This window comes from Apteryx mantelli, chromosome 2, assembly GCF_036417845.1.
Source record: "Apteryx mantelli isolate bAptMan1 chromosome 2, bAptMan1.hap1, whole genome shotgun sequence".
Classification (NCBI taxonomy): Eukaryota; Metazoa; Chordata; class Aves; order Apterygiformes; family Apterygidae; genus Apteryx; species Apteryx mantelli.
The window spans coordinates 96,785,191-96,799,756 of record NC_089979.1 but is presented as its reverse complement, the minus strand read 5'-3'; positions in this window follow the sequence as shown (position 1 = coordinate 96,799,756).

The window sequence follows — 14,566 nt, the reverse complement described above, 5'->3', positions numbered from 1 at the left end:
GATCGACAACTGCTTGGGAGAGATGGGGTCCACCTCACTAAGTGGGGCACGCGTGTCTTTGCCAGCAGGTTGGCCAATCTGCTAAGGAGGGCTTTAAACTAGGAAAGATGGGGGAAGGGGAGAGTTATAGAGACAGGGTAGTTGGCAAAACACAGCTCAAGTCAGGATGCCTCCAGCAGGTGCTTGCAGCCAGGAAAGTGCGCATGGGATGTGACTATGGAGGATCCTCTTGTATCCCTCCTAGGAAACCTGCATGCTCAGTCACCTCTCTGAAATGCCTGTACACCAATGCATGCAGCACGGGGAGTAAACAGGAAGAATTAGAAATCTGTGTGCAGTCACAGGGCCATGATCTCATTGCAATTACAGAGACATGGTGGGATAGCTCACATGACTGGAGTGCTGTCATGGATGGCTACGTGCTTTTCAGGAAAGACAGGCCAGGAAAGCGAGGTGGTGGAGTTGCTCTTTATGCGAGAGAGAAACTGGAATGTATCGAGCTCTGCCTAGGGGTGGATGAAGAGCTAGTCGAGAGTTTATGGGGAAGGATTAAAGGGCAGGCTAACATGGGTGACACTGTTGTGGGTGTTTACTACAGGCCACCTGATCAGGAAGAGGAAGTCGATGAGGCCTTCTACAGACAGCTGGAAGTAGCCTCACGATCACAGGCCCTGGTTCTCATGGGGGACTTCAACCACCCTGTTATCTGCTGGAAAGACAACACAGCTAGGCACAAACAGTCCCGGAGGTTCCTGCAGAGCATTGATGACAACTTCTTGACACAGGTGGCGGAGAAGCCAACGAGGAGAGGTGTGCTGCTGGACCTCACACTAACAAGCAAAGAAGGACTGGTGGAAGATGTGAAGGTTGGGGGAAGCCTTGGCTGCAGTGACCATGAGATGGTGGAGTTGAGGATCCTGCGAGGAGGAGGCAGGGCACTAAGTAGGATCGCAACCCTGGACTTCAGCAGAGCAAACTTTGGCCTCTTCAGGGACCTGCTTGGAGGAATCCCATGGGTTAGGACCCTAGAAGGAAGGGGCGTTCAAGAGAGCTGGTTAATATTCAAACATCACTCCCTCCAGGCTCAAGATCGGAGCATCCCTATGAGTAGGAAGTCAAGCAAAGGGGGCAGGAGACCTGTGTGGATGAGCAAGGAGCTCCTGGCAAAACTCAACCAGAAGGAGGAAGTATACAGAAAGTGGAAAGGGGGACAGGCCACTTGGGAGGAATATAGGAACGTTGCCAGAGTATGCAGGGATGCGACGAGGAAGGCTAAGGCCCATTTGGAATTAAATCTGGCAAGGGATGTCAAGGACAGCAAGAAGGGCTTCTTCAAATACATCAGCAGCAAGAGGAAGACTAGGGAAAATGTGGGCCCATTGCTGAATGGGATGGGTGCCCTGGTGACGAAGGATGCAGAGAAGGCAGAGTTACTGAATGCCTTCTTTGCTTCAGTCTTTGCTGCTCAGGCCAGCCCTCAGGAATCCCAGACCCTGGAGGCAAGAGAGAAAGTCTGGAGAAAGGAAGACTTTCCCTTGGTTGAGGAGGATCGGGTTAGAGATCATTTAGGCAAACCTGACACCCACAAATCCATGGGCCCCGATGGGATGCACCCACGAGTGCCGAGGGAGCTGGCGGACGTTATTGCTAGGCCACTCTCCATCATCTTTGAAAGGTCCTGGAGAAAGGAGAGGTGCCTGAGGACCGGAAGAAAGCCAGTGTCACCCCAGTCTTCAAAAAGGGCAAGAAGGAGGACCCAGGGAACTACAGGCCAGTCAACCTCACCTCCATCCCTGGAAAGGTGATGGAGCAGCTTATCATGGAGGCCATCTCCAAGCATGTGGAGGACAAGAAAGTGATCAGGAGTAGTCAGCATGGCTTCACCAAGGGGAAATCATGCTTAACCAATCTGATAGCCTTCTGTGATGGAATGACTGGCTGGGGAGATGAGGGGAGAGCAGTGGATATTGTCTACCTTGACTTCAGCAAGGCTTTTGACACTGTCTCCCATAACATCCTCATAGACAAGCTCAGGAAGTGTGGGTTGGGTGAGTGGACAGTGAAGTGGATTGAGAACTGGCTGAATAGCAGAGCTCAGAGGGTTGCGATCAGCGGCACAGAGTCTAGTTGGAGGCCTGTAGCTAGTGGTGTCCCCCAGGGGTCAGTACTGGGTCCGGTCTTGTTCAACTTCTTCATCAATGACCTGGATGAAGGCACAGAGTGCACCCTCAGCAAGTTTGCTGACGATACCAAACTGGGAGGAGTGGCGGATACCCCAGAGGGCTGTGCTGCCATTCAGAGAGACCTGGACAGGCTGGAGAAGTGGGCGGAGAGGAACCTCATGAAGTTCAACAAAGGCAAGTGCAGGGTCCTGCACCTGGGGAGGAATAACTCCATGCACCAGTACAGGTTGGGGGTTGACCTGCTGGAAAGCAGCTCTGCGGAGAAGGACCTGGGAGTGCTGGTGGACACCAAGTTAAGCATGAGGCAGCAATGTGCCCTTGTGGCCAAGAAGGCCAATGGTATCCTGGGGTGCATCAGGAAGAGTGTTGCCAGCAGGTCAAGGGAGGTGATCCTCCCCCTCTACTCAGCGCTGGTGAGGCCACATCTGGAGTACTGTGTCCAGTGCTGGGCTCCCCAGTACAAGAGGGATGTGGCACTAGTGGAGCAAGTCCAGCGAAGGGCTGCAAAGATGATTAGGGGACTGGACCATCTCCCCTATGAGGAAAGGCTGAGAGAGCTGGGCCTGTTTAGCCTGGAGAAGAGAAGGCTGAGAAGGGATCTTATCAATGTATACAAATATCTTAAGGGAGGGTGTCAAGAGGATGGGGCCAGAAGTGATGCTTCTCGGTGGTGCCCAGAGACAGGGCGCAAGGCAACGGGCACAAACTGAAACACAGACAGTTCCATCTGAACATGAGGAAAAACTTCTTCACTGTGAGGGTGACAGAGCGCTGGAACAGGTTGCCCAGGGAGGTTGTGGAGTCTCCTTCTCTGGAGATATTCAGAACCCACCTGGATGCGATCCTGTACAATGTGCTCTAGGTGACCTTGCTTGATCAGGGGGGTTGGACTAGGTGATCTCCAGAGGTCCCTTCCAACCTCAACCATTCTGTGATTCAGTCCTTCACAAAGGTTAATTTTTTTTGTCTACTTTGTCCATAATTACAGCATAATTCCACAAATTTTGCTTAGAAAACAAGATACCATAAAATTGATTTTTACTGTTTGAGTAACTAAGCTAGTTTATCGATCTAACAGTTCTTTGTGTGATTTCAGACAGCCTCCTTAAAATATACTAGCATAGTATTGGGCTGTGTGTAGGAGAGATGCAAGCCACCTACTACTAAACACAGATAACTCAGTATTTTGCCAGATTCTGTTCTATTCACTAATAACATATTCACTTGCACATTTTTCTCTCTTTTTCTTTCTTTCTCTCTGCTGTGTCTGCCACAGATATCAAGGCATCATCAAAGAAACAAAAAAGAGAAATGGAGTAAAAAGCAAGATCACCTTGTTAAAGAAAGTCAACTGAACTACTAAAACAAGAAGATATAGCAAATAAAATAGTAACAAGAAATTTTAAAAGACACTTATTATTTTGCATTATTTATATGAGGCTGTGATGTGTCCCTGAGTTAGGTAGAGCGTAGAAGTGGAATTGCTCCAGCTCTTCTTCAGTAATATACCAAGTAAGGGTTTCCAAACCTAGCAATTAAAACAGGGCAATCAATTAGCTTCAGTATGTAGTTCTTCCCAGAATTTAAACAAATGTTCAAATTATCAAGGAAACTTATTTTCCACTGTTCTAATCCCCAATTGTATTACATTATTAACAAAGCAGCTTGAGAATCATAGACTAAATGAAGGTTTCCAGACTTTCGTAGAGTTGCCTGTAACTTTATGAAAAGTAACCAGAGGAAATTTACATTTCTTGTCCTGTTCTGACTCTTTTGCTGCCATGGCTGAAATTCTTAGTTGGTGTCATACTGATTTAAAAAAAAAAAAAAAGAGAGAGACATCAAACCACAACATCCATTTCTATCAGAGCTGTCAAAAAGGTGGAGAAAATTACACAAGAGTACTGATCGTTCTTTGAATAAAATGAACAAAAAAAGCCACATTTACTTCCTTTATTTATATTTTTATTCCTTTCAATATACTTGTCCAAATCCAAATATAATTCCCTCTTGGACTTTTTCTACCACTGTTATATTGCCTAATTTTGAAATGAATGCAGTGCAGTTTAAAGAGATTATACTTCACAGAAAAATATCCTTGGTGTGAGTGACTACACAACTGGTAGCCAACTTCAATGAATAACTCATAAATATTTGTTTTGTTCTATGAAAATATATAGCACTGAATGTTAAATATTACTAGTTATTCTTTCTAATATGAATTATGTCTCAGTTAACTGTTGTAAGTACAGTAAGCTAAGTGAAGTATGAGACTGTATCACAGACCCTTTGTATGGGACAGTAGTAAAAGTCTCTTTGGAATTTCTTGAAATAATACTCTACTAATACTTACTAATTAATACTCCTCTCCTTTGTGCTTTACAGTTTACTTCATAAACTCACTCAAGACTCACTCACTACCTCAAAGAGGTAAAAAAGAGGTCTTTATCACCGCAGAAACTATATATGCAAGATGCTGTGCCAAATTTTGTTCTAACATATTCTATAATCCTACATCCTTTCCATAGATTAATCTTGGCTGTTGAACTTGAGCTCATTAAGAAGCTACACAGTCAAAGATAAATGTTAGACCTCAGCAATGCCAACTTTACTAAGCTGTTTACATTAGCCTGCATTGTAGATATTATTTTCACATTTATTTTATGTACAACTGTCCAATAATCAAATGCATGCATAGAAACTGTCATTGAACTATTCTTTTTGCTCAGTTCCTGTTTATGAACAAAACTGGTTATTTCAGGAAGCTCATGTGTTCTCAAATATAGCAATAGTCTGCTTTTCCAAGTTTCTACAACATGAACAAATCTTCCTAATAATGATAATAAGAATAATCTAATCTAATATAAAGTCATAGTAAAGATCCTGTTATAGGAACTTTACTATCATATAAAACACCCAAAGTAATGAGGAGATGATAACTTTCTTTGAACTTTCAATAGGAAAACTAGAAACTATTTTGTGAAGATGCTCATTTACAGATTTCATTAGGTGTTTTTTTGAAATGAGTAGGAAACTCCTGGTTTTGTTATTTTTCAATGTGCTGGAAAAGATGTTCCAGGACTGAGCAGTTGTTGACTGTGCTGAATGTCAGAATTCCTGAAACAATGACTGGTTTTGTTAAATCCCTTAGAAATCAGATTACACCTTAAGTTTTGAAGTCCCAAAGGAATGAAATTCATTACAATTGTGATCCCATTCTTTGTGCATGTTGACAATGTCTTGAGAAAAAAAAACACAATGATTGAAAAGACCACACAGAACAATTTCAAAATGCTTTAGGCACAACTATGTGAGTGACAACTACAAATTTAAGTGCTGTAATTCTTTGATTAATATAAAGAAAGTGATTTAGATTATTTTGATAACAGCCCATGGGAAAAAAATGACACTTAAAGGAATATAAAGATTTGAGGTTTGAATTACTTGCCTTAGATGTCTTTTTATAAATAACCTGTCACCTATACTTTGGAGGGAGAAGGGAAAAGCTGAGTTATTGGCTTTTTACAAAGTAAACTACCTACTGTATACTCCACATTTTTCTTACCCATCACCAAAACCACAAGAACTTGAAACATACAGTAACCTATTACAGAGCCAGAGTATGGACATGATAAGAAAGCAAATTCAGAATTTACTTCTAGTTCACTAAAAAAAGGCAAAAAGATGTCCTCTTCAAAGAATCCCTCCATAGAGAGACTTCTCTTTATTAATGGCAGTTTTGAAGACTGGCTAAAAAAATCAATAGCATACAATAATTTAGTATCTAGTACACTCACATGAAATAGTATTACCTGTTTTAAGAAGTGTATTTTGAAGCCCAGTTCTGCTCAAAGGGTCTAGTTGTTTGCCATAAAGCAAAACAGTGTCACTCACTGGTGGTTAAATGAAGAAGTAGATGCTTAACTTTGAAACCTACTGTTTGCCATTATTAGTCTTTCACAAAGAAATATCTGGTACTTATCAGTATTTTTAAACAACACACTTGCTAGTCCCAGTATGTTTTCAGGAAGGAGAAGCCTGGGAAGTCTGCAGATCTCCAAAGAAAATCCAAGATGCCATTCCCCTCTATTCATAACCTTCTGCAGCAAATTATTCCAAATGCTGTCCTTCTTCATTGAGGCATGGCCCCTAGAAGAATTATTCTGTCACTTACTCTGCTACATCTGCAGCCTGATTTTGTCTAAAAAGCTAAAAGAGAAAGGGAAGGGAAAGAGGGAAGATCCTGAAGAAAAGTATTACATTCCTCCTGTATCGCTTGCTTCCCTTTTCCAACAAAGAATATAGTCAAAAGCAGCATCTGTTTTGTACTTCATAATTATTTTGCTTATAGAAATTGCAAAGTCAGATAAAAATGTGTATCATGACTCATTGCTGACGGGCAGAAGAGATATGACAAAATTAACCTGGGCAAAGGAAAATACAGATGAATCACAATCCCCGTTAAGTGACTGTGAAAAATCACTGAGTGAGTCAACCAGGAAGAGGAAGAAGAGTGAATTTACCTGTGACAAGGGAATGAAAAAAGAATGAGCCTCTTCATCCTCCTCAGAAGAAAAGACACACAAAGCAAGAGCGAAAACATAAAGCACACATATAAGATACACAAGACTGAAATGCAGTCAAGTTCCCATTGAAGGAACCAACCTGCTGCTAAGCTAAAACCATCACTAATATTCTCTATGAAACATTAGGTGAAAGCCTGAAGTAAACTCCTGTTCACAAGGATTTTGCACATTTGGGATTGTCCACTGTGAAAAGCCTTCTTAGGACAGGGACATCAAGAGGTCTCTAGTCCAACCTTCTGCCTGAGGCAGGGTCAGCTATAAGATCAGACCAGGTCACTCAGGGCTTTTATCCAGTCTGGTCTTGAAAACCTCCAAAGACATAGACAGTTCAACCTCTCTGGGCAACCTGCTCCACCACTTGACCATCTTCATGGTAAAAAAGTTTCTCCCTATAACAGTCAGACACTCTCTTGTTTCAGCTTATGCCCGTTATCTCTTGTCCTGCCACCACACACCACTGACAAGAGCCTGGCTCCAACTTCCTAATGATCTCCTTGTAGGTATTGGAAGGCTGCTGTTAAGTGTTCCTGAAGCCCTCTCTTCTCCAGGCAGAAAAAGACCCATTCCCTCAGCCTCTTCTCACAGGGCAAGTGCTTTAGCCACTGACCGTCTTGGTGGCTATCTGCTGAACTACTTCAGTTAATCAATGCCCTTGTTTTGGGGGCCCAAAACTGGATGCATATTCTAGATTGGGTCTAATGTACTGGAGCAGAGAAGAAGAATAACTTCTGTCCATCTACTGGCTATGTTCCTATTAATACGGCCCATGGTGTTGTTGGCCTCCTTTGCTGCCAGGGCACCTGCTGGTCCATGTTCAGCAGGATCCCCAGGCCTTCTCCAAAGAGTTGCTCCCCTGCCGCTCTGTCCCCAGCCTGTGCTCTTGCATGGGGTTCTGGACAACATTTCTAAATTCCTCCTTTGTAGCCCGTTCCTGCTTCCACCTTATGTATACCTTTTGCAGTGGAGCTCTGCCATGAGTTCTCTGCTTAGCCTTGCCAGTTTCTTCACAGTGGTGTTTGTAGATTGAGGCCCAAAATGGGTATAGGAGATATACTGATGTGTTTATATAGAATGGCAACCAAAACAAATCTACATGTACCAGCAAATTTATTGAATGAACATAGATAATGACAGAATGATTCTTTTACAAACAATACATTCCTTCGATAATTGAGTCATACTGACTCAGCAAGGCCACTGAAGATATTTCTTTGCTAGCTAGGCCTGCAAAGGCCCATGAGATATAAATTATTTACTTCCACACCTGGACAGTCTGTCCTACAGGAGTTCCACTGGAGTTGGTACACATGTCCCTTAGACACCTTTGCAAACCCCAGCCAATGCCTATACAGGTTTTTAAAAAACATGTACATCAATGTTTGTGGAAAGGTCTCAACTTCACATGTTTTAAAAGTCAATGATGAAATTTTAAAAATCAACAAGCAAACTGACAGGAAGCTAATTCGGAAGGCAGAGAACAGGAGTGGTACAGAGCAGTCAGCAGGAACTGGGATACATGTTTACTGCGGTGTTTGAACATGTTGGAGCCAGAATAAATTTATCTGACAGTGTAACTAACCAAGAAGTGCAGTAAGTGTTACTTCAAAGTGATCAAAGCATGGACCAAATTCCAGCATCACTTGAATTTCACACAACTCCACCTACGATTGGCCATTTGATAAAAGGTCTTATTGTGCACTTATTCTATATTTTAAAAAAAATTATTGAATAGGAAGTAGACATTTATAATATTATTTTCAATACAACACCAGAACCTAGAACAAAAGACCACTGAAGTTGGCAAGATTGTTTCATTAACTTCAGTTGATGAAACTGGAATATGATCATGGTGATCAAATATTACACATATCGGGAGAGAGACAAGGACTATTCCCAGGGAAGCTAAGTTTCAATTAGATTGAACACAGTGAGCACACTAAAGAAAAGATGGGATGCGAATGGGGAATGGTATTATATCACAATATATATATCAATGTACTTATCTAATCAATGATTCATAGTTTTTGCTCTCTTTTGCTTGAATTAGGGATACTAAAATAACAGAAATGCCTGCTAATATCCTGACTGATAAGGAGAGGAATTTAAACAACAGGCAGCAGGGGGAGAGGGAAAGGGCCATATATCTGGGCCAATTTTTAAAAATGGTGTTTTGAAACAAAAAGTATTTCTCAGAAATTTAAGGGGAGATGTCCCAATGTTATGGAATTTCTGATTGCTGTTCATTGTTATATTCATAGTCATATGAATATAACCTATTCATTAGGTTATATTCACAAAACCTATTTATTATTATTATCTCATTATAATCTATTAAGCAGAATATTCATAAAACAGGATCAGCTTGATAATGTTGGCAATATAGCCTGTATGATCTATCTGAATTTTCATATCCTACCCACCGTTATAGAACCTGCTTCCTACAGATAACAGAAAAATAAAGTGCTAACATTTAGCTCTGAACTCAAATTCAAACTTGCAGTTCTGCCAGGGCAAACCCAGAGTCCACCAAAGTATCTCAAAGACTTTTGATGGACCTCTGTAGATTTGGCTCAAATAAACTGTAATGCTGTGTCCCAGCCACATTTCCTTATGGTAAATAACATGGATGAAAAACAGCTAACAGTTTATATACATAGAATATATTTTCAGGTATTTTATAATTTTACTAGAGAGACAGGTTTGAAAGGGACAAGCAGGTTAATATTGAGAAGAGTTGTGATTAAATGATCAAATTTTTGTTTTACTGTGAATGAACCTGAAGCTATTTCAGTTAAAAATACAAAGGTTCTTCTAATTTGCTGTAGGAAAGTATTAAGACGGGGGTTTTTTACAAATATATATACATTGCCAGATGATCTGTTTGCTTTGTGCTGAAAGCTGATGATACCAAACTGGGAGGAGTGGCGGATACCCCAGAGGGCTGTGCTGCCATTCAGAGAGACCTGGACAGGCTGGAGAAGTGGGCGGAGAGGAACCTCATGAAGTTCAACAAAGGCAAGTGCAGGGTCCTGCACCTGGGGAGGAATAACTCCATGCACCAGTACAGGTTGGGGGTTGACCTGCTGGAAAGCAGCTCTGCGGAGAAGGACCTGGGAGTGCTGGTGGACACCAAGTTAAGCATGAGGCAGCAATGTGCCCTTGTGGCCAAGAAGGCCAATGGTATCCTGGGGTGCATCAGGAAGAGTGTTGCCAGCAGGTCAAGGGAGGTGATCCTCCCCCTCTACTCAGCGCTGGTGAGGCCACATCTGGAGTACTGCGTCCAGTGCTGGGCTCCCCAGTACAAGAGGGATGTGGCACTAGTGGAGCAAGTCCAGCAAAGGGCTACAAAGATGATTAGGGGACTGGACCATCTCTCCTGTGAGGCAAGGCTGAGCGAGCTGGGCCTGTTTAGCCTGGAGAAGAGAAGGCTAAGAGGAGATCTTCATTAATGTGTACAAATACCTTAAAGGAGGGTGTCAAGAGGATGGGGCCAGAGACTTCTCGGTGGTGCCCAGCGACAGGACGCGAGGCAACGGGCACAAACTGAAACACAGACAGTTCCATCTGAACATGAGGAAAAACTTTTTCACTGTGAGGGTGACAGAGCGCTGGAACAGGTTGCCCAGGGAGGTTGTGGAGTCTCCTTCTCTGGAGATATTCAGAACCCACCTGGATGCGATCCTGTACAATGTGTTCTCGGTGACCCTGCTTGATCAGGGGGGTTGGACTAGATGAACTCCTGAGGTCCCTTCCAACCTCAACCATTCTGTGATTCTGTGATTCTGTGAAAGAGTACTTTTAGGTGGCTGTAGGTAGATAGAGTTTAGAACTCCTTAAACCAAGACATCTTTTCTTGGAACTCTGAAAGTAGCATACAAGAGTGGCTAATAAAGGTCCCACAGAACAGTTAATGTAAGAAACTTAAGGTCTGCCAAGAACTCCTTTAATCCACCAAAGTCCTTCTTCAATAAAGCATCATCTATAATGCCGGATTGTGTACCAGATGCTTTGAATTCCATGGACAAGAAAAGGTAAATCTGCCAAAGAAAACAAAATCCAAAAAAAAGCCTCTCACATTAGTGAAAAGCTTCTTGGAGCAACCATAGTAACTCAAAATGCCACTTTGGAGGATTTATGCTATCACTTGTAGAGAACTCAAACCTCATCTCTTCCATGCCTCCTTAAGTATTTAAAAGATGATCAAATTAAAGTTTCTGCCTGAAGAGATTTTACTGACCTAACAGCAGAGCAATTTAGGTCATCATAGAATAATTTAGGTATGAAGGGGCCATGGGAGGCCATCCAGCCAAACATATGGCTCAAAGCATGCTTAATTTCAAAGCTGGATGAGATTGCTTAGGGCCTTATTCAGTCACATACTGAAGATCTCCAAGGATGGGAATTTCACAACCTCTACAGGCAACCTGTTGCAGTGCATTAATGCAGTAACTGTAGCAGAAAAACAATGCAAGCAATGGGAGGTGTCTGACAGCCATTGGGACATTAAGGATTTCCTCTGACACCAGTAGTAGGCTACCCAGAGTTCCATGCCATGCAGGACAGCTTAGGCAGAGGGTTCCCAGAAAAAGGCTATATATGGGAGCAGTGGCACTTCCACAAAGACTGAAGAGAACAAGACCTGAAACCATATGGAGTTCCTGACCACTGAAGGATCACATTGTAGGTGTGGCCGACCATGCCCTAGTCTGAACGGCAGAAGAGTGTCAGTGAAACAGAAGAACCAGCCTTGTAAATTAGAAGCTGACTTGTGCTGAAATTCTGGAAAACAAAAACAGGATGGAAAAGAGCTGAAAAGCTGAGGTAACCTGCAGGATCTCTTCAACAGTTCTGAGTGATACCACATGATGTTGTAAAAATGGGTGAAATCAAGTTGCTTGGTTGTTAGCAGCACAAGAGGTATGTTGTTCTCAATAAACATATTTGAACATATTAATGACCTGCAGATGGGATTGAATGCACCCTCAGCAAGTTGTCAGATGATACAAAACTGGGAGGAGTAGCTGATACACCAGATGCCTGTGCTCCCATTCAGAGGGATCTCAAGGGGCTGGAGAAATGGTCAGAGAGGAACTTCATGAAGTTCAACAAAGGGAAACACCAAGTCCGGCACTGGGAGAACCCAGGCACCAGTACATACTAGGGGCCAACTAGATGGAGAGCAGCTTTGCAGCGAAGCACCTAGGTACTGGTGGACAAAAAGTTTGAACTTTAGCAATATGCCCGTGTGGCAAAGAAAGCCAATGGTATCCTGGGTTGCTTTAGAAAGTGTTGCCAGCAGGTTGAGGGAGGTGATCCTTCTTCATCCACATCCAGAGTATTGCATCCAGTTCTGGGCTCCCCAGTACAAGAAAGACATGGATCTGCTGGAACAAGTCCAGTGAAGGGCCACAATGATGATTAGGGAACTGGAACATCTCTCATATGAGGAGAGGCTGAAAGAGCTGGGACTGTTTAGCCTGGAGAAGAGAAGGCTCAGGGGGATCTTATCAATGTGTATAAATATCAGATGGGACCTGACTCTTAGTGACAGGACAAGAGGCAAAGGGCACAAACTGAAACACAGGAAATTCCACTTGAACATGAGAAAACACTTCTTTACTGTGAGGATAACTGAGCACTGGAATGGGTTGCCCAGAGAGGTTGTGGAATCTCCATCCTTGGAGATATTCAAAACCTGACTGGACATGGTCCTGGGCAGCCTTGCTCTAGGTGACTCTGTTTGATCAGGGGGGTTGGACCAGATAATCTCCAGAGGTCCCTTCCAACCTCAACTATTCCATGATTCTGTGATTCTGTGAATGAGATTCTGAACAGAGATTTAATGTCAATTATCAAACTCTGATTTTCTGTTTTGGAGGAGAGGGAGATCACTCTGTAGCAGCTGATTGTTTCATAATAATCAACTTTTACTTTATGATGAACTCTGTGACTCCCATTCATGCTTATCTTTTTCTATAGTCTTCCTTTTCTGCCCTCCCTAACCAACTTCTTTTTGCTTTTCTTTTTGGATGGTTTGTCTCTAACTAAAATTAATTGTGGAAAGATGGTCCCTGTTATGACCAGTTTACTCTGGTTATGGACTACATTATTTGCACCTTGCCTGTTTTGATTGTCAGCTCTGTTTTTGTACAGAGCCTAGTAAAATGGGGATCAATACCTGGCTGATCCTTAAGCACTGCAATAATAAATATGATTAATAACAATGTCAGGATTTTTTTTGGTCAAAGAACACTAATAGAGACAAATTCATTGAGGAAAGATGAGAACCACAGTGGTTCCCATTGCTTTTCTCTCCATTCCTCATACTGTTAAATCCAGATTTACAAAGCCAAAGAAACAGTCATTCTGCCTCAAACTTTGCTCATTTTTTTCACTTTGTGTGAAAGATAAGCCATTGCTACTATGCAAAAAGACATAGTTCATTCAGCCTCCAATATCTGATATCCTTTACTTCCCAAAATTACCTTTAGATCATTAAAGAATTTTATCAGCTAGACCTTTTGCACTCTGATACCCATCAAGGGGAGAAAGTAGACTACAGTGGCTGTACACTGATAAGAAATTCCTACTCAGAAAAAATAAATGACCATCTTCTGTCTTATTTAACACTGCTTATTCATTTTTTTGAACTATAGACTGTCAGAGAGTGCGATTCACTAAGATTATTGCTTTTTATGCAATATAAGATCATTATGCTGTCATTATACCAAACTATCCTCCCCTATTTAGCTGGTCATATTCTATTGTGCTTGTCATAAAGGTTTTTATTACATGTTATACAGAGCTTAACACTTCTTAATCTGGGCACTTCTATTATAACTCCTATCAATAATTAATAACAAAAAAAAAAGAAATGTTTTCATATTTTTTATATTTAAACGATTGCATTTTTTTCTATTTTAAAAGGTACAGAGTGCTCAGGGACTGATTCAGGTCCCTCTGAGGTAAAAAGGACTCAAAGCCTGATAATCATCTCCACTTCTATGAGCAGCTTTTGTTTGAGGATGGGCATATACAGACTACCCCACAGAACTGTGCCAAAATCTCTTTGCACTAGAGAAATCAGTATTTATGGAATTTTAAGGGATAGAGGTAACTGTGAAAGAGAAGCAGCCACTTCATCCTCATTACATAGCAGATATCTGTCACTGCCTAAAAACAAATGTTGCCTCTATACAAATGTACAAGTCAGCTTAAGTATCGGGTCAGGCTGATTATCACTGATTTCCTCCATTAAAATTATTAAGTTTTGATGGACATAACTTAAGGGACAGTTTAATTATTGCAAAAAATGTGATATTTTAACCATTTCAGTGAAAAAAATCAAAGACTGAATATGTTCAGCCAAATAATTTAAGTCTTCAAGTGAGGAAATGCAGCAGCTGTACCATAAAGAAATTGCCAGTTTGTCCCCACACTTTTTGTTTGGCTGTTTCTTGCCAAGAGGCTGACATTTTCCAAGGAAAGAAATAAAAACTATCTTTTTTTTTTTAACCTTTTCTAGTATTTAACCATTTCACAGCTGTATTCAATTTACTGTAAAACAGTATTATCTGACCAATTTCAACCAAAAGACAAAACAGCAAATCAGACTTTAATATCATCCATCTGCAATTAGTCACAATCACTTCCACAGAAAGGTTATTTACTATTACCAGACACAAACATGCATTTTCTTATGCAAGTAATCTTATTATAATCTGATATGTAAACAATCTATCCAAGACTCAATATATGATGCAAAAATTGTTATTTAAAACTAACTGTGTTTGCTCT